The 24,096-nt window shown below is 41.2% G+C and overlaps 1 long non-coding RNA gene across 4 annotated transcripts in view; it reads right to left on the bottom strand.

Moving 5' to 3' along the window:
• Positions 1 to 14,878, bottom strand: part of LOC144381563 (uncharacterized) — a 625,721-nt gene extending 610,843 nt beyond the window's left edge. For all 4 annotated transcript variants that reach the window (XR_013446916.1, XR_013446917.1, XR_013446914.1 and 1 more), the window contains exon 1: positions 14,827 to 14,878. This is a non-coding gene — a long non-coding RNA (uncharacterized LOC144381563). The remainder of the gene's footprint in view (positions 1 to 14,826) is intronic.
• Positions 14,879 to 24,096: the final 9,218 nt, after the last annotated feature.

Here is a 24,096-nt window from a genome sequence, read left to right as displayed (position 1 = left end):
GAAAGAACACATGTGAGGATATGTGCCCCAACCATTTCATTTAAGAGGAGAAAATGAAAATCCAAGAGGTGGAGGGACTTGCTCAGTGCCACCTACCAAGTTAATGGCAGAGCTCAGATCTCCTGACCCCTAGTAGTTGTCATGAAAGGAGTACCAAGCTAGGTGTCTGACACCCGGATTCAAATCCTGGATGTACCACATACCGTGTGTCCTTGCAGTTTCCAATCCTGTAGTATGGCAGGAAATACTCCTACTCCGCTTGCCTCTCAGGTTGGCTGTAAGAGTAATATAGGCAGAAATATTTTGCCAAGACTTATGTAAGTGCAGGGTTATGTTGCATTTGTTTGCCTAATTCAAAGTATTACCACTCGATACTATCTGTTTGATAAATCCAACTTTGTAAGTAATAAAATAATGGAGATGAAAACCTGTTTTTCACTTTCTTTTGCCCTTTAGAGTCTGGCAATAGTTCCAAGCACATACTATCTACATGGAGCTCAATAAATAATTGTTGATTTATTGAAGAGCAAGATTTGTGAAGTTCAAGTGTACTTGTGACAACAGAGCTTACTTTAGAGAAATCTTGCTTTCAGAGAATGTGTGTAAATAGACCATGATTCAAAGTTAATATTGCTCATTATTGTTTTTCATACCATGGATACTAGTGAGCTTCCTTTTAAAATGATCAAGGAGGCAAATTATCTCTTATTTAGCAGAAATATTCTGCCTTACCGAGTCACGAAATTCACCCTAATTTCAGGTCCAGACTCAGATCAGTGTAACTTTATCAGGATATCCCCACATTCATCACTGATATCCACTCTAGTTCTTTGTATACTTATTGTGTGTTTATTGAAAAGCTATAATGGGACAATCATTGTCCTTTTCAAACATGTACATAGACAATATTCACCATACCACCCTTTTCACAGACTTAGCAGAAACATGCTTTAGAACTGTAAATATGATGATAGACATTTTTTATTGAGTTGAAATTCATATAACATAAAAGTATCCATTGTAAAGTATACAATTCAGTGGCATTTAGTACATTCACAGTGTTGTGCAAACAGCACTTCTATCTAGTTCCAAAACATTTTCATCAACCCAAAAGGAACTCTGTACCCATGAAGCAGACACCCCCTAATCCTCCCTCCCTGCCCGCCCCAGACCCTGACAACCACCAGTCTCCTTTGTGTTTCTGTGGATTTACTTACCTCACCCAATTTGATTGGTTTAAGTTGATCTGTCCAGCAGTAGCTCCTTCAGCTTCATACGGTTTTGAAGAAGATGGTGTTTGTATTTGCAAGCTACAAAAATAAGAATGGAATTAAAGAGAAGTTAATGGACTTTCCACTGGTCAGAGAGGCACTAGCTGGCTGTGCCAGAAATATAATTGACCATGACAGATTATATGTGTACCCAGCAAGAAGAGAACCACAGGTTAGCATTTGTTACTTACTCATACTAGCCAATCTCAGAGTTGTGCTGTTGAATTCTTCAGCTTGATCAGGATGGGCAACAATGTTTGTTCGTTCATTCATTTGTTCATTCATTCAACAAAGAATGTGTGCCCAGCACATACAAGTTGCTGGGATACGTATTTATGAGTGATGGCACACGGTTCCTAATGCAGACAGTTTACTAAGCACTAGTGTCTTGCAAATTACGACATGCCAAGTAAATGTTCTATTCTTAGAGAGGGATCCTTTAAATACACACTTGCACACACACACACACATTGGTTTGTTCATGTTTGGAAATCAAAGCTCTTTTAGCTTGACTAGTGGTTTTCTCCTAAAATGGCTTCGTGAATGTCTAACATAACTTGGGTGTGCATGGCGAGCTCATGTCCTGTTCCTTCTGGCCACGGGTAGTGGTTCCTCGATACCTGACTGAGTTGACTATCAGACTGTTCGACTCGTTCAGGGGCTGTTTAAAATGCCTTTTCTTTGGGAGCTCTGCAAATGTGTGCTAGTGTAACATCACTGCAGCCCCCCCACCCCCCTCCCGAAACAGGGCCCTTGATGCCATGATGTCTAGCTGGTTCTCTTCTGTATGTGTTCCACACATGCGGGTGGAAGATGTCCTGCAGAACGTTCAAGTCTTGAAATGAGGAAAACTGGGGGGGACCTCGGCAGGTCATTGGTGCTGCTGTATAAAATTATTTGGGGCATGAATTTGGATTTAGGTTAGCCCATTCTTTGTTTAAAGAAATCACATTATACATGGAACTAGGACCTGGGAACCCCCAGCCCCTCCCCAAGATCATGGTCTGCTTGGGCCTTCATGATAAGAAGTTTCAGGTTATTCTATTGAAATGCAAGGGACTAAAGAGGGTTTGTTATCTGTTGCCTTTCAAAGGCCTCTCAGCAGTGAAATACTATCTGAGAGAGTGAAAGAGACACAAGACCAGACTAGCAGGTGCTGATCCAAACTGAGGTGAAAACACAGCACAAACTTACAGCCAGTGTGAATTCATTTGTGTGCCTTCAGGTAGGAAATGCCTCACAAACAAAACATTAGCCTCATTTGGTCTTTTGGAATATGTTTTAAAATTTTATGGTATATGTGCTAAAAGAAACAGTTAATGATTCATCACAGTGCTGAATTCTTGCACATAGCAGAGGAGAGAGGACATAAAGGTGAATATCAAAATTAATCATTTGTAGTGTAGGTCAAGACATTTTCCAGTTTTAAAGAAATTTGCTCACAACGTGGGCTTTTATTATTGAATCCATTGCCTGTCCTTTGGAGGACAGAGTTTACATTTCTTTGGGCCACCTGGGAAAGGACTCCTGTTTGACCCTGAAAAGGAATAAGGAAAATCATTGTTTTGGCTGTACTTGTTTGCTGTATTTTCCACTGAGCTATGATGATCATATCAGGATTCTGCTTCGGAGGTGATTCGTTTTTCCCGAATGGTCCATGGTTTTGAAAACATTTACGTTATGCAAAGAAAAAATAGTTCTCTATCCTACCTCTGCTCCAGATCCTTCTTCTCTTTCAGATCAAACTAAAACACTTGAGTGTTCTTCAGAAAGCCTCCATTATTTCACACAAGTACTGGGCACTCAGATGCGGTCACACACAGCATTCCTTTGCAGGGGTTGAAATGCTGTTGCTAGTAACTTCTTTTGAGTATACTGTTTTAGTTTCTCCAATGATGTGGATGCCTGCTCAGGATTGGGGGAGTCCTGTCCCAAAGTTGGGATCCAGGAGATATCCTGGTCATTTGGGGATATTCAATGTTGACCCGGTCAACTCAAGGTCAACAATTTTCTGTTCTCAACCCTCTTCTTACCATTTATACATGGGCACTAAAGATTTTTAGAGGCAAGTACGCTTTGCACGTGGCGGGGTGGTGGTAGGAAAGGGAGAAAGAGAAGGAAGGCGGGAGAAAGGGAGAAGGAAAGAGGGAGGACAGGAAGGAGAGAGACAGAGAGAAGGACCAGAAGAAAAAGAGGAGGAGGGCGCCTGGGTGGCTCAGTCGTTAAGCGTCTGCCTTCGGCTCAGGTCATGATCCCGGGGTCCTGGGATCGAGTCCCACATCGGGCTCCCTGCTCAGCGGGAAACCTGCTTCTCCCTCTCCCACTCCCCCTGCTTGTGTTCCTGCTCTCGCTGTCTCTCTCTCTGTGTCAAATAAATAAATAAAATCTTTAAAAAAAAAAAAAGAAAAAAAAAGAGGAGGAAGGGGAGGTTTTGTCTCTACACATTAGTCTCTGCACTGCCCCATGGGTGTACTGGTCCAGCTTTCAAACTGATATGAGAAGAATAACTGGCCAGTTTTCATAGGTAATGTCAACAGTGACATGGGAGGGTGGGTTTTACACATAGCTTGTTTCTTTGAAAGCATTACAGTCCAGATAAGCCCTGGAATCTTGGCTGCTCATTAAAAACATAAATGAGGCAAAGGGGGAAGGAAGCCCATGGATCCCACTGCCTTATCACTGAGGAGTTTCAAGCACCGCTAACATCCCAGGCTTCCAAACCTATGGTCCCTTTTCTGAGTTTTATGGCCTTTTTCATATGGTATGATTTATCCAACTAGAGAGTCTTTGCAAATGCCTGTCTGAATTGCTCTTCCCTTTCCTCTTTTAGTTCAACTCATTTTAGTTCATTCATTTAATGAATACTTGCAGTCAACTTTCATGCCAGGCACAGTTTTAGGCCCTAAGGATGATGTGACAAACAAGACAGCATAGTCTGCTCTTGTGAGACTAAAATCCCACTAAGTAGAAATAGAAAATACAGTATATATGGCTGTTCCTTGATGACTATGTCATCCTCAAATTCTAGCTCAAGCCTCACCTTCTCTGCAAGGTCTTCCTTAAAAATTGTTTCTAAATGCTAGATGTCAAATCCCTCTATTAAAAGTTCTCTTATCTTAATTTTACATGTTTTTGTGGTTATTTGATTAAAATTCCCCCAGGACAAGGGATGAGGTCCTCGTCCCATTCCCAGCAGCTAGCACAATGCCTGGCACATAGTAAGCACTCGATAATTTTTGAATGAACAAGCAAGTATATGTGCAAGTTAGACCATATGACAAAATGATAAAGACATGAAAATACCATAAACTACAAGGACTCTTGAACTGGCCAAATCTGGGGTTTCTAGAGATATCAAAGATCTTTCTTCTGATATTACCAGTGAGGTAGTCACTCCTCATGAACCCCCGGAGGAAAACGAAAAACAGAACAAAATGAGCAAATAAAACACCGTTTTCAATGGAGATCTGAGATTGTGATTCTTAGGTCCCAAACCTCTCTAAAACTCGAACCAACTACTCTTTCCAGTTACCTCTGTTCAGACTTGGTGTTTTGGTAAAGGAAATGTATCTCTTATTTTTTTCTTTTGCTGACTTTTTTATATTTTTTTCATACCTGGCGTAATGTCAGGCAATTGTTTACTCTAGTAGGTCACATAGTCCAATAGCTGGGACATTGAATTAAAAAAGACTTAAGAGGGCGCCTGGGTGGCTCAGTCGTTGAGCGTCTGCCTTCGGCTCAGGTCATGATCCCAGGGTCCTGGGATCGAGTCCCACATCAGGCTCCCTGCTCGGCAAGAAGCCTGCTTCTCCCTCTCCCATTCCCCCTGCTTGTGTTCCTGCTCTCGCTGTCTCTCTGTCAAATAAATAAATAAAAATCTTTAAAAAAAAAAAAAAAGACTTAAGAGTAACAGTAAATGAACTTATAAAAATGTCAAATTGATTATATTGGGCAAGTAACCTACATTCCAAGCCCTGAGGATTAAAATTGTATGCCATTTTGAGGTCATGAATCTTCAAGTTAAATATAGAAGAGACTTTTTTTTTTCCCAAAGGAAAGACATTTTTTCTCACCTTGATAACTGGTAAGGTTCTCTTTCTGCCATGAAACTATTTCTATGATAGGCACGTTAGTCTTTAAGGAAAGATCCTGAAAAAAATCTTTTTTCTGATTCATTCTTCAGGGGCACCAAATAGTTTTGCGGGTTTTTTCTGCAGTTAGAATTTACTTCATGAAATGTATTCGCTTCCTCCTTCCATGGGGGACTTGTGTTAAAATGGAAACAAGCGTGCCGCATGTTGATAATGCTCCAAATATTGGTTCACAGGTACACACAGGTACTCAGCCTCACTCTGTGACATTGTTAAAGTCACTGGTTGAGAGAATTTTAATCTCCAAGATCGACCTCTTTCAGAAACAAAGGGGGAGGAGGTAAAGAAAGAAAAAGTACACACCTGCAACCTATTTCTTTTTGAAGCAAAGCCTTTGAGCAGATGGAAGATGAGATAGAGAAAGAAAACAGGCCAATTGCCAAGAGAGGTCTGTTTACAATACAGGCAAGTTCCTTCAGAAGTTGATAGGGAGCCGTTGTCATGGAGATGAAGAGAAATATTGCTGCAGGGTTTCACAGAACAGATTCCTACTACAAATGTACCTGGATTTAAAGATGATGGAGATGGGAAAGGGGACAAAGAGTTTACAGTAATGTTCTCTCCGTGGCTTTTCAATACATTCTTCAGGCCCTGAGAATTCCTTGCCTTGGGGTATGCAAAATAAGGAATCTAAATAAAGGTTGCTTTTTCCTGTATTAAATGGCATTCCTAACTAGAATTGGACAGTGTTAAAGTGAAGCGTCAGTAGTCCACAATATATTCTAATTTTGGACCGTTGCCTATTGTTGGTAAAACTTCTGAAAGGCAAATTATCATTATTAAAAACCAAAAAGACATTTTTAGTCCTGACGACAGTAGCACAGGTAAAGTGCCTACTACGGCCGCTGTTCTACTGCGCACGGATATTAGCTTTTAAAAATTAAATGGAATCGATCCCTCCGCTCTCTTCCAAAAAAAGCAAAATGAAAAAAAAATCCCTCAACTTTACAACTTGTTGCTGACTTCAACCAGCATCTAATCTTTAATTTTAACCACCAAGACTTCCTATTTGCATTTTTTGAAAAACACGGGAAATCTTTTCACAAATTGTCTTTCTGACGTGTGAATTGTTTTGTGGAGGAAATGTAGTCCTGTGAATTCCCAGCTTTCCAAATTCCCTTTTAGGAAGTGCTTAGGAAGCTCTTTTCTCCCTGTTATCCTTTCTCCGACAATTCCAGCCGAGGATGACATCACTTTTTCCTTTTCCTTTCCCACCTCCCACCCTTTCATCCCACTAAGCTGCTTGTTAGGCTTTAATTGAACAAAGCAACACCTGTGTTTTTTACGTGACTTCAAACCCCTATTTCCAATCCATTTCTTCAGCTGCCGACAAGAGTTGTTTTCATTGACAGCAGGTTATTAACAACTTCACACAGATGGGGGAAAAGTCATCTAGAAGCTCCAGAAGACTTTGCTGTCTACTGCTCATATTAAATTTAGATGCTGACAATCAAAACGTGACATTGTTTATTAGACATTGTAGCACAGGGTTATGGAAAGAGCAATGAACTCCAGGTTAGGAAGTCTGATTCCTCTTCTTGGCCCTGACATTAACTAGCTAGATCACTTAAAACTTGCCTAACTTAATGTAACTTTGCTTTTCTTAACTCCGGCAATTTGGGGGACTGATGTCTTTGGTCTCTTGTCATATTATTCTCTAAGAATCACATACAATTGATTTGAAAGTACACCTATTTGCAATATGGCTCATGACAGTCTAGAAGCTACTGTTAAATTATTACTACTCTTTTTCCTTTCTTGCCCCTGTACCCTCTCTCCACTCTTAAACTCCCACCAGCATCCTCGATTTCTTTCTCGCTCCCTGTTGTCTCTCCCCACGATGCACAAGAGATCAGTCAACGCTATTTGAACACTATTATGCCATCTGGTAGGATTTCCGGTAGCCTCTGCAGCTCACTCCACTGTTGCTAAACTTCTCTTCCTACCTCCTTAGGAGGATGCCTCCCAGACAGCACGCTCAAGGACTGTGTACGCAGAATTATCCGCAAAGGCGTACCTGGACTCCTCCCCATCAGCATTCACTAAGGTCATCAGAAGATGTGAAGCCCTAAGCGAACAAACCACAGCAAGCCAGAGGGTAGTTGCTTAGAGGGTTCATGCTAGAACTCACCTGCATTGTTTTTTCCAGAACCTCTTTCTATTTTTTTACTGAGGTCCAGCAGACACACAATGTTACATTAGTGGCAGACAGCATAGGGATTCCACCTACAAGTGCATTTTTGAACATTGTGTCTCTTCAAAGCCCCGTGTCCTTGCATGAGTTAATTAAACCCTCTGGGCCTCTGTTTCCTCATCTAAAACTTGGTGGTTTCAGTGAGATAATACATGTAAAAATGTTTATAGCAGTGCCTGGAAAAAAGAACAAGCACTTGTCTAGTGTTGGCTTCATTACTGGGGAAGGTAAAGGTGGCGGGGACCCACGGACACGTTTTCTGATGATTTTCAACTCCTGCTGTTTTCAGAGTTGCTAGATCTTTTCCTGCTTTTGAAATTATATTTTATGTCTCTTTTGCTCATTGTTTCCTGTCTTCACTTCTTTCTTTGGTTTACCTCCAGGACATACATTTGATGCTCTTCCTTAAGCAGTCTTGATAAAAGCAGAAGTCTTGCATTATGATAGACTTCTGGAAAGGGAAGGAAGGCAATTAGCTCATCTAGCTTCACTGAAATATATTGCCCACTTAAAGGCAATTAGTAGTTCTGTGGTTCAGGAAAACAGGATATTGATTTTTTTTTTTCTTTGATCCAATGGAGTAGTTGACATGTTTGTGTTGAATTCTGTGTCCTGGGAACTTGGAGCTGAGGACCCTGTTTCACAAGTGAGGCCACCCTTGTTTTATGTCTAATGGAACATTATACACCCAAGAGGAACTCAGGGCATGTTTATTACTACATGCTCCAAATAAGGTTGATGATTTTCAAAAGCCATAGCAAGGGGGGTCGTGGGGAGGATGGGGAACTGCTCTCAGCCCCTCCCCTGCTGCATCTTCTCTTTGCTCCCATTACTGGGCTTGTAGAGGGTAGAGATGGGCTTCAGTTTTTGCTGCTACTTTCAGTTGGTGCTGTTTGTAATTTACCGCTGGGCCTGCTGAATTTTTAAGGGAAAACTCAAGGAGGACTGTGTAACAAATATATTTAAGGGGAAATAACTGTCCCATGTTTTGGAAAAGTCCCATTTCTGCTCCTTAACACTGAAAGAGCCTTGAACTTTGTTGTTTACTCTCTGTGCCTCAGTTTCCTTGTCTGTTAAGCAGTGATAAGGGCACTGTCACAGTTATGAAGATTCTATGTGTTCGCAAGGCACTGATAATACCTGGCTTAAAGCAAGTACTCGGGAAATACGGCTATTGCTAGCATTCTCTTCCAAATATTATTTTCCGTAGCCATGGGTGTATGGGTGCCAGAGGTGATTGCTCATCCTTTCCTTGTAATCTTTCCGTGGAATGTTCGGCATGACCCCATCATTCGTTGCTGTTTGAATGCCTGGTCTCTTGATTCCAAAGGCTTAGATATGATGGCTCTGTCCATGCCTCACAAGTGAACTGGAACCCGGACTAAGAAACTAGCTTGAATTAAGACCCGTGAATTCAGTTGTTTTGTAAAGTAGGATTAGCTTGTTTATTTTCCAAGAAGGGAAACTTCCGGCCCCAGTTTCTTAGATGGGTTGGAATTTTGTTCTTCATTGCCGTAGAGAGATTTGTTTCTTTGAAATAGACTTTGGTTTATGTTCTGAATTTCAGGAACTTCTTAATTTCAGGCTGAATGGTCATCATTTTATAGCCAGTGTATTGGGCAGTTATAAGGTAGCTGCTGTGGCCACTCCCAAATCTCAGCGGCTCACACGACAGTTAAGTGCAGGGTGGGGGCGGGGTTTTGTTGCCATGCGGTGACTCTGCTAGCCACTCGGGCCACAGAGCATGAAGAGAATGGTGTGGTGGGTGCCTGGCAGGCTGTCTGGATCAGGCCTGGAGGGAGCGTACTCTGCCCACCCTCCCTGGTCCAGAACCCATAACTGGGTGGCACCTATGCAAGGGAGGCTGGAAGATGGAGCCAGCTCTGTGCCCAGGAAGACAAAAGAAATGGTGGTGAACAACTAGTTAGTTTCTGCCAAGCAAGCTAGTTGGTTCTACCAATTCCTTAAATGATGAACTATTTCTCATATAACATACGTATAAGATACAAAGAATAAGAACATAAGTACCCAGTTTAAGACGTCATACATTTTATATGTACACATCTCACCAATGCAGCTGAGATCTCCTACATGCCTCTCCATCTCTGTGTCATTTTCTGTATTGCTCTAGAACAAGCGCTGTTTTATTTGTGTCCTTTTTGGTTGTCATTTTGTGACAGATATATTTATACCCAAACTCTAATTTTCTTGTTATTTTTGGCCTTTGTGCAAATAGTATCTTACAGTATATAGTGTGTGTTCTTTGGCAACTTAGGTTGTTTTCACCCATTTTTTTGATTCTGAGATTCATCCACGTTGATGTGTGTAGCTAAAAATGGTTCGTTTTCCTGCTGTATAGTATTCCCTTTGTTGGATAAACCACGATTGATTCATCCAGTTCCATGCTCATGGGCATTTGGGTTGTTTTCCTTTTTTATTTTTTTATTTATTTTTTTATTTTTGCAGTCAATGGTGCTATGAATATTCCTGTACATACCTCTTCATACACATGTAAATTACTGCAAGGTATGAATCTTCCTGCTATACCAGAACACCACTCTATTAAAATTGTATATGGTAGTGTGGATCCCTCCCTCAAGGAAAACTAAAGTAATTTAGATTTCCATTCACTCTGGCCAGGCTGGTGTGAGTTTGTTGCCATGGAGAGCTGCTTCACAGAACATGGACTAAAACAGACCAGCACATTCCAGCTCCAAAGATCTAGTATCTTCTTTTGGTTTTTGAAGAAAACTGACAAAATGAATCTCTAGAGGAATGTTGTACTTCCATTAGCTGCCTTTCTTTGTGCACTGTGGCTAGGTTATTTTTGGGGGTTTCATATTATGTAATGGCGTATCACTTTTTGAGGTATAGCATTCCACGTGCCAAAGCTAGGTTTACTTCAGAGATAAAAAGGAAAAGTCTCCAAATTCCTTTCCTGCCCACTAAGTGAAATTCCAACTTCCCAGCCTCATTTTTCCAACCTAAGGTTTTTCTTTCCTTTAAAGAGCAAACACAATCCTCCTGACAGTACATATGAGATAAGCAAACTAATAAAGAAAAGCGGAAATATTCTTAATTCCAGAACTGGAAAGAATTGTACCCAGGGTTCTCAAAATGGGGGATAATTTGATGCAAAAAAAAAAAAAATGTAGACAGTGGCCTCATCATAGCAAATGACATGGTGACTGTCACAGGCCTGCTTGATAGCATCTGTTCATTCAAGTAGGTGGCATCACTCTGACATGATGTTGGGTCACAGTGAACCCTCAGTGGGATAAATCTAAGTTTCAGTTTCACATTAAAATAACCTCCCTGTAGCCCAGAAGAAGGGCAGTGTTTTCTATAATAAGACAAAAAACTGAGAAAAAAATTAGAAAAACAATCTCCTAAGTAAAAACCACAGAAGAAAGCAAGCTGTTCTTGTAGTACAGCCTTGATTAAGGGTTGGTACATGGTTCATCCATTAGACAGCCGATCCTGTAATTCCACACAAATTTCTAGTTGCTCTGTCACATGACTCAGAGGTTTGTATATACCTAGAGTTTGTCTGTGTGGGGAAATCTTTTCCAAACTTACAGGCATAAATCGTTAGAAAAACAACAACAACAAACAATTGACATTTTAGACTGCATGTGTTTTAAACTACATTTAAAAAGACTTCTACAATTTTAAGCCACATGATAATGAAGGAATTTATTATCCACATATAAAACTGTGTTGCTGTGATAGTTTTTCCTTGAAAGAAAATGAGGAGAAGAGAGAGAGAATTTCTCACCTCTGTTTGTGAGTTGCTTCCTAGCTGTTAATAGTTACTTAGGCAGTTAGGATATTAAGGTTCTGAATACAGGGCTAAGATGCAAAGTACTAGCATACACCAGTCAGTAGCTAAGGCTTTAGTGCCCACATGCCTGGGTTTAAATCCCAGCCGTGTTGCTTTCAGCATCTTCTCAAATCTATCTATTCCTCAGTTTTTTAATTTGTAAAATAGGAGTGATCATACTAATATTTACCTTGCAGTGTTTGAGTAGGAATTAAATAATTTAATGTAGCTTAAAAAATTGATAGCCTTCTTTTTATTAATATCCCCCACAACAACTATTAGTGAGCCTTTTTGTCAGGTACTGTGCTAAGTGCTGGTAATATAAAGTTAACTGCCTTGGAAAAGGAGCAGCGTAGGGGGAGATCAGAACTTTCTGTAGAGTAAAAAATACACTTGCATTTTAGTAGGAGCCATTCTTGTGTTTATATTTGTTTTCTTCCTGTAATCTTCAATCCTCCACAAATAATTTTAAAACATCAGTTTATTTTTTTAAAGATTTATTTATCCATTTGATAGAGAGAGAGAGAGGGAACAAGTGCACACACACTAGTGAGGGGGAAGGGCAGAGGGAGAGAATCTTCAAGCAGACTCCCTGCTGAGCATGGAGCCTAAGGCGGGGCCAATCCCAGGACCCCGAGATCACAGCCTGAGCCAAAACGAAGAGTCTGACACTTAACCGACTGAGCCAACCAGGTGCCCTGAGAAACATCAGTTTATATTTTTGTTACAAATATACCAATACCCATTCTGTAAGAAAGTAAAAAGAAAAAAATTCCTCCTTCATCAAGAGATTCCTTCACTTCTTACAGGTTCTCTTATGTCCCACTGAGTTGACAGACTGAAAGACCAACTGGAGTGAAGTCATATACATAGGCCACCATTACTGTCCTCAGCAAGCTCTGTGCCTATAAAAGGGAATTTGCCAACATATCTGCCCTCTTAGTGACAGGTTGGGGACACTTCTAGCTCGTGTCTTCTCCCTGGTTCAGATGTTTCCCATTTGGGTGGGTTAAATAGGTTCAAGGTCACTGTCCAGGTGTGATCTATAACCCTTTTACTCTCTTGGGAGCTCCTGCTTGCAGACTGTTGGCATTCTCCTAGCCTCTGAGCCTCTCTGGGGAAGCTCTATCCCGCAAAAAGGATGGACAGAGGGGATGCATCTACAGTTTTTCAGCTGCTTTGTCTGTGACCAATTTAGGGGAGAAAGACTAAGAATCCCAGTTGGGCCTCAAGTCCGGACTATGCTCTCTAATGCAACTTCCCCAGTTTTGTTGTCTAAAGGAGGCACGTGTCTATTTCTCCACTAGGACAAAACCTGGAAGAAAGTGGCATGTGATGAATTGGCCCCTCAAATTTCTAGGCTGTAGAGTCTCTATTCTGTCACTTACCAGCTCTGTTAACTTGGGCAAGTTATTTTATTCTCTAGACTGTAAGAGTGACAATGTATTAGCTTCCTACTGTTGCTGTAACACATTCCCATAAATGTGGTGACTTAAAACAGCACAAATTTATTATGTTACAGTTCTGGGCACCAGGAGTCCTACCTGTCATACTGGGCTAAAATCAAGATATTGGCAGGATTGTGTTTCTTCTGGAGGCTCTAAGGAGAACCTGTTTTCTTTCCTTTTCTAGCTTCTAGAGGCTGACTATGTTCTTGGCCTATGGCCTCTTCCCCTTCTTCAAAGCCAGCAGCCTGGCATCTTCTGATCTCTCTTGACTCTGACATTCTTGCCTCCCTTTTATAAGGACCCTTGTGATTACATTGGGTTCCCAGGAAAATCTAGGACAATCTTCCCATCTCAACATTCTTAAATCACATCCTCCAAGTCCCATTTGCCATGGAAAGTAACATATTTACAAATTCAGGGGATTAGGATGTGGACACCTCGAGGGGGGCATTGTTCTGCCCACCACAAGCAGTTTGGATACTGTCTAAATTATTTTCCACCCTTATAGATTCCTATTATAAATTAGCTTTGGAGCTCTTACCCACAACTTTTCACACACTCACTTCCTCATCAGTACGGCCTCCCTCTACCCAAGTCTTCACATCACCTTCTCCCATCTTGGTTCTTTGTTACCCTCTCTTCATTCTTGCAGAAATTCCTTAATAACAGCCCTCCTCTATATAGGTCCTTGATTCTCTATTCAAATCCATTGTTATAAACAAGCCCAGCTTTCAATTTCTTCAGATTTCTCGTTGTTTAAATTTTAAGTATTTGGCCTGATAACACTATTTGCAGTTCAAGTATTATTCTTTGCTGATGTTTCATCTTAACAGTTCCATGTATTCACAAATGCTGGGAAACATGACTTAGCTCCCCTTCCTCCATACTTTTTTTTTTTTTTAAAGATTTTTTTAAATTTATTTATTTGACAGAGAGATAGCACAAGTAGGCAGAGCGGCAGGCAGAGGGAAAGGGAGAAGCAGACTCTCTGCTGAGCAGGGAGCCCAATGTGGGGCTCGATCCCAGGAGCCTGGGATCATGACCTGAGCCGAAGGCAGCCGCTTAACCGACTGAGCCACCCAGGCGCCCCCCTTCCTCCATACTTTAAGGGTAGTTTAATGTAGTGAAATCTCAAGGCTTACAAAAATATAAATTTTATTTGAAATAATGAACTGGCTTTAGGATCAGAAGTATGAAGTAGCATGCACCCTGCCATGTAATCAAGTACTTGTAAGACAGTGTAGCAGATCTTCAGTGTTCTGAAGACATTTGCAGAGTGCTTCGGGAATTTGCTAATTAACAAGAGCTTGGTTCCCTGTTGGTATGCCTTACCTCCTTGTGTTTCTTACCATACATTCATCAAATGGAATTTCATTAAACATCAACATATGTTTCCTTGATTTGTTCTGACTTTTCTCATCAGGAGAAAACCTCATTTTTAAACAGCTGTATTCCTGATTCTGTCTTGGCTGACAGAATGCTATTTTTACTGGGAGTGAAATAATGGATGGGAAGTGTCAGAAAGGGTGGTATTTTATCAGGCCCTTACTTGGGCACTTAGGAAGATGATGATTGCTTCCTTGTCCCAACTTTCTCTCTCTCCCATGGAAATGTCTACTTGCTTCAGCTCATAAGATAATGAAGAGACCCATCCTTGGAAAGATTCTTTGAAAATCTAGCAGTTGTGGTGATGACTACATTTCTTCTAGTGGCACCTGGAAAAGAAAGTATTTTCTCTCTACTGTGAAAGCACAATTTTCAGATCTCTTCAACAGGGCTTGAGTTTCACTATAATTCTTCAAAGAGCTGCTATTATTTGGGGGTATTTCTGGTAATTCCCATGAAAATGATAAACTGTAAAGGCCTGAAGGCTTGAAGCCGACAGTCACTAGCTGGGTGTGTTGGGGGGGAGGGGCATCGGCTTTGATGTGTTAATTACATAGTGGTTTCCCCCCCCCCCCCCCCCCCCCCCCCCCCCCCCCCCCCCCCCCGCCTCCTTAGTCCTCTTCCTTACAGGCTGGGTGAAATCAAGGTAAAAATCCTATGATAGGTATCCTTGCAGGAATGTATTCTATGGAAAGGAGGGAGGATCCTTCCAACTGTTTTTCCTTAATCAACACCACCCCTAGGGTATTCAAAGCCCCAGGCAAATGTTTTGCAGGGTCTGTGTCTATTTACAAACTTTTGTTTGTTTCAAGTTTTCATTTAAGTTCTAGTTCTATAATGACTACTTAAAAAAATGCATTGCAACATTGAGCTCCCATATAGCTCTTTCCAATGATGGTTTAGAATAATTAGTAGAGAAGAGGTACTCCTGTATTTGTTTATTGTCCAATCAGAGCACAGGAGGATTCTTCCTATTCGGAGACCGTCTCTTTCTGTTCAGACTCAGGCATCCCCTCTTCAGGTTCTTAATTGTTAAATAATTTTCACCATGAGAATAAGGTAGCAATGACTGTTAATTCACAATACCATAGCTGTTTGGATCCTGTTTATATTAAAGCAATGTTGATCTTTGTGCTTCTAAACTTCACCAGCAGCATTGATTTCATTTATTCAATGCTGGCTGCAGCATGACTCCTGACGTGTATCCTGCAGCCTGCTGCCCATCCCACAAATACTGGCTTTCAAGGATTCTCTCAAACGTTGTATTTGGGCTTTACTGATGATTTGCCCACAAATGCAAGTCTTATTCAGAGCACACAGAAAATGTGAACAATAATTCATTTTCTGGTCATAATTTATTGTGTGGGACTTCGTAGTATAAACATAGAACAGATACATCTTCCAAACATGTCACCTCTTGAATGCTTTAGGCCATAATCACTGCATTCTTAGATCGTGACGTCTTTTAATGTTGACTATCACCCTGCCTTTTATACATGGCCCACCATTGAGAGGAATATACAGGGGACTGTGGACAGAGTAAGAAAAGTGATTCTTGCAAGGGAAGTGTGTTCCTCACCCAGCATGGGTAAAGATCAATGCAGAGACGCCCTTGTCACTACATGGACGGGAAGGGCTCATTGGTATTGGAGAGCGATGGATGTCCCAGGAAGAGGTAGGTGTGGCCACCCTGGACGACTGCCTGCCACATGGTGCAGAGCTATGAAGGGGGTGTAGTGACTATCCCGAGTGCCCCCGTGGGCAGGGAGGGTGCACTGGGTAAAGGATGCCAGTACCACCCTACCATCCTCAGGTGCCGAAGACCCAAGAATATATTGTGGTCGGCAGGTGCAGAGAGCCCACACACTGCTGAAGGCTGAAAGGTTAGCCCAAAGCCTGAACTTGTCCTTTACCTGTTGTGAATAAGAATCTATATAAACCAGTAGCCAGCGGCACTATTCAGGCAGCCCAATTACTGTACTGGCCAATGGGAATGACAGATTACAGCTCACCCCTGGGAACTCTGTGCCAGCCACAGAACCCCAGGACCACTGCATAGGCACATGATCCTGGAGCTCCTGGAGCACTGGTCAACCCAATGCTTGAGGGAGGAGGATTAGGAGGATTAGAGGGTTGGAGGGTACCTCAAAGGGGGTGGGGTACAGAAACGGATCCCTGTGGGCTTTGACCAAGACTTGGGACACCCAGCCCAGATGGTGCTGTGGCCCCTGGTGGTCTCAGGTGCAAGAGGGGTCTTGGAAGAAAATATGGAGGATGACACTCCAAAAAGCAGAGCCCCCTAAAATGCAACAGGGGTCCCACTTCTTTGGGTCTAACGGCCTCAAGTGATAATGGGTGTGTGTGGGGATGGACAGATAATTAGACTGTTACGTGTGTTTGAACTCTGTGTATTTTACTATTAGCTGGCTGGTTGCATTCTCTTTTTCTCTCCCACCTGTCATCCATTCATCCAACAGGGACTGAGTGCCTTTGATATGACCAGCAGGGCCAACTTACCTGTTAGCCATTAAGACCAACAATATTTTTAGGAGCTCAGAAAAATGTTATAATTGCTTTTATAATCGCAAGAAAGAAATGAACTTTTAGGTCCAAGAAAATGTTTTAATATATAACATGTATTCATCTTTATACCAACACAGTCATAAAATACCATCTTTCATTTCTTTTTATGGAGGAAGGTGCTCATAAAGGCTATAGTGCTCAGAACCTAAGGAAGTCAAAATGCAGCCCTGATGGCCAGCACAATACTAGGAGATAGGGAAGCTGCAGTGAGCAAGAGACAGTCATGTCTTCTGTGGTATATGAGCATGGAGGAAGATGGCAAAGAACATGGGAAGTTACAATACAGTATAATATATTCTTCCAACAGAGATCTGCCCAAGGAACTACAGAAGGCTAGGAAGCAGGGCTGGGTGTATGTCCGTGCAAATCAGTGATGGGTTGGGGAGGATTGCCTCATTTCACTCTGGTGCGCAGCCCGTTCACCAGAGTTTTTACCTATTATTCTTGTAATTGATGCAGAGGATGATCTGAATGTATTATAGGCAGCTATTAAAGTCAGCTACTGGTAGAGATTTAACTTTGATACTGGTTACTTTGAAATTTAAGCATCCCATCTGAAAGCATTTTTGAAATAATTGTGAAATGTGTAATAAATGTATGTATAATTTGCTACCTGGCTCAGTGTCCATGATTACTTCCAGGTTCTTCAAACTACCCCAATCAATGGTAATCCTAACATACCATACTGAAGCTTTGGAGAGTAGACTAGACATCTCCAAGTGATGCCTATTTAAATGCCTCCCAGGGTCATGATCTCATTACCTTTCAGCCTAGTCCACAAAAGTTAGCTTTGTACCTTAGTCAGTTCTCTTTGAAACTTCTTAGTATAAACAGCAACAACAACTAAAACCCTCTGTGTGTTTGTTTTGTCATCACAGGTAATGATGCAATATATATACCTCATTAGTTTAGGTTGTATTTGATGATACCAGAGTTCCCTTAAAACCATAAAAGTATACTTTATTTACATTTTGTTTAATGGAAACAGGGATTTGACTAAAGACATGTACTTTATTTCAACAAGCCAACATCTACTCTTGTGCGAGACACCGTACCAGGCACTGAGGGTCCATAAATAAACAACGGACAGTTCTTATCTTCAAAGAACTCATAATTTAGGGGAGAACACGGGCAAGAGAATCAGTGATTGTAATATTGTTATGGTCACCTTCAATGGCAGATGGGCTCTTCTACCCAAAGTTTGGTTTGGATGTGGAGACTTCTCATGCCACTCACACACAGAGGGCTATGAGAAGTCTTACTGCTTACAAAATTGTGGTCTCTGAGGTGCACAGAGCAGTCCTCACCAGCAGATCTGAAATGGCTTGAGAGAACAAGGAAGGGAGACTTACTGGACTAACAAAGCCCTTGGTTAGGTGGGTACACATACATAGGGGCTTTCATGGTTCAAATCTCCTGCTGGCGCCAAAGGAGGAGCACCCAGGTTTTCTTATCACCTTGTCCAAATGTGGGACACAAAGGAGAGTGGGAAGAGTGAGGCTTAAATGCTCTCCACAGCCAAACACGCACCCCCCCCCCAAAAAAGGAGCCAGATTCCTCATTCCAGATACAGTGTGATAAGAAGTGTTATATGGGAGGTTTCCAAGGGGTGCTTATGTCACCTGAGCATTTAATCCAGCCTTGGAGGGTTTCAGAGAGTTCCTAGAGAATGGTGCTCTTTAGTGAATCGTGGAGGGTGAGAGGAAGAGTGAGAGGATGTTAAACACGAAGATCAACTCAAGGCAGGAGAGCACCTACTAGGCTTAAAGCATCAAGGGTGCATTTAGAAGGTGACTATTCTAATCCAAAAGCTGCCTGAGGTTTAATAAGAAGGAAAGAAGTAAAAGCCGTATCAGTGAGAGGTATATGACTTCATTAGCTGACCTTATTAATCACAGTCTTAGTTTAAAACAGTAACTCTCAACGTAGTCTTAGGGTGTTTCTAGTAGGGGGTGTGCAGTGAAGAGAGGTTGGAAAGGCAGGGGGATAAGAACTTCTTGGTAAGTCTTCTAGTACTGTGCTAATGAGATCACTGTGCTCTCCCAAACCATTTTGATACTTCTCCCAGGGGAGGGAATTCTGTGTGGTTTAAGAACAAAAACAGGTGGTTTGGATATATGCCAACTTCTGCTGAGTAGAGAATTACCGGACTAAAAAAGCAAAGTTCTAAGAGTGAATTTCAGGCTTGGCTCCAGTGGGGGCAAGGTGGTGGGCTGGATGGGAGGGGAGGGGATGAATAGTGTGGTGCTTTCCTGGAGTATTAAAATCCCCGGGGCGGCGCCTGGGTGGCTATGTTGGTGAAGCGTCAGACTCTTGGTCTTGGCTCAGGTCGTGATCTCATGGGTCATGAGACTGAGCCCCGTGTAGGGCTTCATGCTTAGAACGGGGTCTGCTTGAGATTCTCTCCCCCTCTTCCTCTGGCCTCCTCCCCCTCTCAAATAAATCTTAAAAAAAATAAAAATCACAGAAAAGCCAGGTACATGTGGTTATAAAAAGAAGACCTGGTTCTAACTCGTTCAATTTCATGGAGGAGGACTTAAGAAGGATAAAAATAATACTCAGGAGTAAAAGGAACTGAAATGGCCAAGAAGAGCTGGACCCTGCAGGGAGGCCAAGTTCCTGTGGTGTGTCCCTTGGAGGGAGGGGAGGGGGCACCAGATTCCCTTCCTCCTATTTCTGACATGCAACTAAGAACTCCACCTTCAGGACATCTGAGAAAGGAAGACAAATACTAATCTGGCATTTGTGAGATGTAGTCAGTTTCCTAAGCAGATTCCTCAGAAACTTCTCAGCCAGTAGCCTTAGCATTGTGGTCCGCCATTTCAGGTAGCTCTTCTGGAAATCCTTGTGTGACAGTGGAATCAGCTGCCATCAAACCTTGGGCTCTGTGCTGCTGGGGGCAAAAGAAAAGAGTAATAAAAGTTGGAGCTGGTCTGCTGAGCAAAGGCTCCTTTTTTTTTTTTTTTTTAAAGAAGGAGGCTAGGAGTTGGGGGAGGAGGGATTTGATTAAAGGAAGAAAACTTCCTGTGACTAAGGCAACCAGCAGGGCCCCCAAAGCCTGTGGGAGCTTGTGGGGAGAGGGATGACGAAGTCCTGTAGACTTCTTACATCAAGATGTTACTGTTTTTAATCAAGGTTCATAAGTGACCCTTAGGCAATTAACTGATGGTCCAGTTGTCCTATTATGTATCTTCAGCTGATTCTTTATCCATTCTCTTCTCTTTTCCTAACACTACTAAGTCTGAGATGTGGTTATGAGTGGCTACATTCAGCATTAATTTAATCCTGGTGCTTAATTCATTTCTTTCACTTGTAGTTGACTGAAAAAAGGAGGAAGTTATTTCAATCAAGGTTTTATCCTTTTAAGAGAAGAAGGAATAATTTAAATACATGCAGCATGCCATTTCTAAAACCAGGGCAAGTAACCTAATGAAATAATTCTGACCATATGAATGAATCTCCATTTCATTTTCATTGCCAGGTACATCCAACTGGAACTGAAATAGCTGTATAGATCAATGTTTGTTCAAGTGATCATAGGAAAGTGGTTCTAAAGGTTACTGTTTTAGCAAATTAAAATTTCAAGAGCATAATATATGCCTTAATAATAGTAGGCATTTTTAAGATTGCATGAATTTAAGAAAAAGTCAAATTTACAGTTTCTAGTTAACCCAGGGGTCAATATCAAACAAACTTGGAACTGAAAATAAAGGCAGAGAAAAAAATTGGTAGGGAAGTATTTATTTAATAATATGGCATTTAACCAGAAGAAAACATATTTCGTTTTCTTCAAGTTGCTATTCCACATTGATTTGAAATATTTCATATTGTACTCTTCCACTCCCTTCATACTATTTAAATTTTTACCCACCAATTTGTAAGAGATAGGTTCATCAGGAGACATATGGTTAATTGGATATTTTCTATGACTCATCAGGGCAAGCATGTTTCATTAATGATATAGGGTACTCTGAATATGGCCAGCACAAAAGATATTCAAAATGCATAGAAAATAATGAATATTTATTGGATTAGACTGTCAAGAGCAAAGATTTTGCCCACTAGGCTGGATTTACAAAGTCAGGAGGTTTAGCTAAATGTCTAAGAGTTACATTTTCTGGAGGAGATGATACTCAGGCACAGTGGAAACGCTTAGAATTCGAAGAAATCTGTGGCCATCTACAGCTGCTCTCTCTAGCAAGTCTAGGAAACATGATGGCTAACCTATGGGCTTCCAGGTAAATTCCTGAAGATGGTTCACTTTTTTTTTAAGCATTTTTTTATTTTTATTTTTTTTTATTGTTGTGTTAATCCCCATACATTACATCATTAGTTTTAGATGTAGTGTTCCATGATTCATTGTTTGTGCATAACACCTAGTGCTCCATGCAGAACGTGCCCTCCTCAATACCCATCACCAAGCTAACCCATCCTCCCACCCCCTCCCCTCTAGAACCCTCAGTTTGTTTTTCAAAGTCCATCATCTCTCATGATTCGTCTACCCCTCCAATTTCCCCCCCTTCATTCTTCCCCTCCTGCTATCTTCTTCTTCTTCTTTTTTTTTTTTTCTTAACATATATTGCATTATTTGTTTCAGAGGTACAGATCTGAGATTCAACAGTCTTGCACAATTCACAGCACTTACCAGAGCACATACCCTCCCCACTGTCTATCACCCAGTCACCCCATCCCTCCCACCCCACCCCCCACTCCAGCAACCCTCAGTTTGTTTCCTGAGATTAAGAATTCCTCATATCAGTGAAGTCATATGATACATGTGTTTCTCTGTTTGACTTATTTCGCTCAGCATAATACCCTCCAGTTCCATCCACGTCGTTGCAAATGGCAAGATCTCATTCCTTTTGATGGCTGCATAATATTCCATTGTATATATATACCACATCTTCTTTATCCATTCATCTGTCGATGGACAAGAAGATGGTTCACTTTATAGCTCTTTGATCTCATCAACTACAGAGCAAAATGGGAAGGAAAGATGAAGAATGGGTTCTTGGTGAGAAGCGTTTTGTTTTTCATGACATTGCTCAATGTATTTTGAATACTTTTCCTAGGAATACTGATGGATTTGCACATATGTGTCCATATTCCTTCAACTGCCTTCCTATTGCTAATTGGCATTTATGAGTTAGTTCTTCTAAGTCTTGGGAAGGTGCCTGCGGCCACATCTTACAGTAGAACCCTGGAGCAATCCAGACTTCTTTAGTGATCCTTAGCCTCATTAATACCTGATTATAATCTGTCCCTCCTTTATGCTTTCTTCCTTGATGGACAAAATTAGTGATGTGTCCAATGTGTCAGATTTAAAATTATTTTATCCAACCATGAAGTTGAGTTGGAATCCCAGAATTGGGTCTAAGATGTGAGGTCCATGTGAGAAACCAGTTTGGGTTCTAGCAGAACTAAAGCTTAACAAATTGTGACCACCCCCTCAATAATTTCCCTCAATAATGAATAAGTATATTAATGAGAAGCTTATCTTAGGTGGATTCTTAAAATAATCTAATTGGTTTAATCATGCCAAATCAAAAGACTGGGATCCCATATGTCTGGAATTCAGGTATCTGAAATATGGTTAATAAAATTATAAAAACAATGAAGTCAGTTCTATTTAGTGAAAATATTATTAAAGCTCAGTAATAAAAATTACTTTTAATCATATTGAAATATGTGGCATTTTGGCTTGCAGCCTGAAAAGGGTTTTAAGTGTGATATATTTATGTTACATAAATAGAAGTGCAATTAGTATTTATTCAATGGAATAAACAGTGCACACCTGGTACTAAACATAATAAACTTTGGACTCATTTTCAGAATGGTTAAATCAGCATTTTTCTGGATTTTTTTTAGCCTTGCTCTGCCTTTTTCCTGTTCTAACTTCTCCTCTCCTCTCATTCTAAATACCGTTCCTTCCAATATTTGAAAAAAATGTGAATATTCTGAGAGTCTCTAGCCAAAGTATCTTCAGGTAAAAAATGTTTTCTCCAGCTGGTATGCTAATACAGAGGTATCGCTGAACTTACTGTTATTTCAATAATAGACATTTTGCTGCTTATTTCTACTAATCATTTGTTCAAGGGACAGGAGTGGGACACCTGATCTCTCGAGTGTGGTCTGTCAGGCTGGGGTTGACACTTCATTTCTGCTTCAGGCCACCAGTTGCGAGTGAGGATGTAGCTCTGTCCTCAGTTTCCCCACAGAGAGGATAGAACCTCTCTGTGTTCCACTGTCCCGATAATGAAAAAACAAGTAGTATAAACTTGCCAACCAGAGACAAAATCTTTTTTGGTGGTTTAGCAAAACATAAGAACTATGGTTTCTGGCATGAGAAACTATAAACTAGATGAACTAGATGTTCATTCTTCTGACGATGGATATAATTAAATTATTTGCCACTGAATCATGAAAATGCGGTGATCTGATAGTCAATGAAATGACATAGTCTTAATGGCCCTGTCTTTTCAATCTTTCCCATAGCAGAAAAAGAAGGGAGGCATCAAACAGTATTTTATTCTCATATATTTGGTGAGTCGGGAATTTGGACAGGACACAGCAGAGACAGTCTGTTTCTGCTTCACCATATCTGAGGCCTCAGCAAGGGAAGATTTGAATAATTGGGCATGAATCAAAACTCTAGAGGCTACAATCATCTTCACACTTATGTCTGGCATATGGCAGAAAGAACTAACTAGAAGATCTCACTTAGGTGGTTCTATCGACTGGAACTCTTGCACGGGATTTTCTATGTGGTCTGAGCTTCCTCACAGCATGGTGGCTGCAGGGTTGTTGGACTCTTGACACAGTGACTCTGGACTTGTGTTTATTCCTGAAAAAAAAAAAGGTGGCAGCCACGTGGCCTTTTGTGGCCTAGCCTTGGAAATCACATATTGTCACCTCTACTATACCCTTTTAGTCAAGCCTCTCATGAGCCCACCCAAATTCAAGGGAAGAACAGACCTCCTCTCTTGATGAGGGCAAGTTTTGGAGATTCTGGCCATGCTTTAAAACAGACCCAGGAGGAATGGTTTCCTTCTGAAATAGCCTTATTCAGTACTGTGGAGAAGGCTCAGATTAGTCCTTCCTTGTTTCCTCACGGGCTCTATTTCTATGCACATGCAGTTCTTCCATCTCAACGTGTGATAAATACTTCACCTACATGAGAGAAGAGGGTGAAATAAATGTTACTGAGTGCTGATTATATGTGTCATATTTACCCCTACTA

This window comes from Halichoerus grypus, chromosome 4 (assembly GCF_964656455.1).
Source record: "Halichoerus grypus chromosome 4, mHalGry1.hap1.1, whole genome shotgun sequence".
Taxonomy (NCBI): Eukaryota; Metazoa; Chordata; class Mammalia; order Carnivora; family Phocidae; genus Halichoerus; species Halichoerus grypus.
This window is presented reverse-complemented; position numbering and strand designations above follow the sequence as displayed.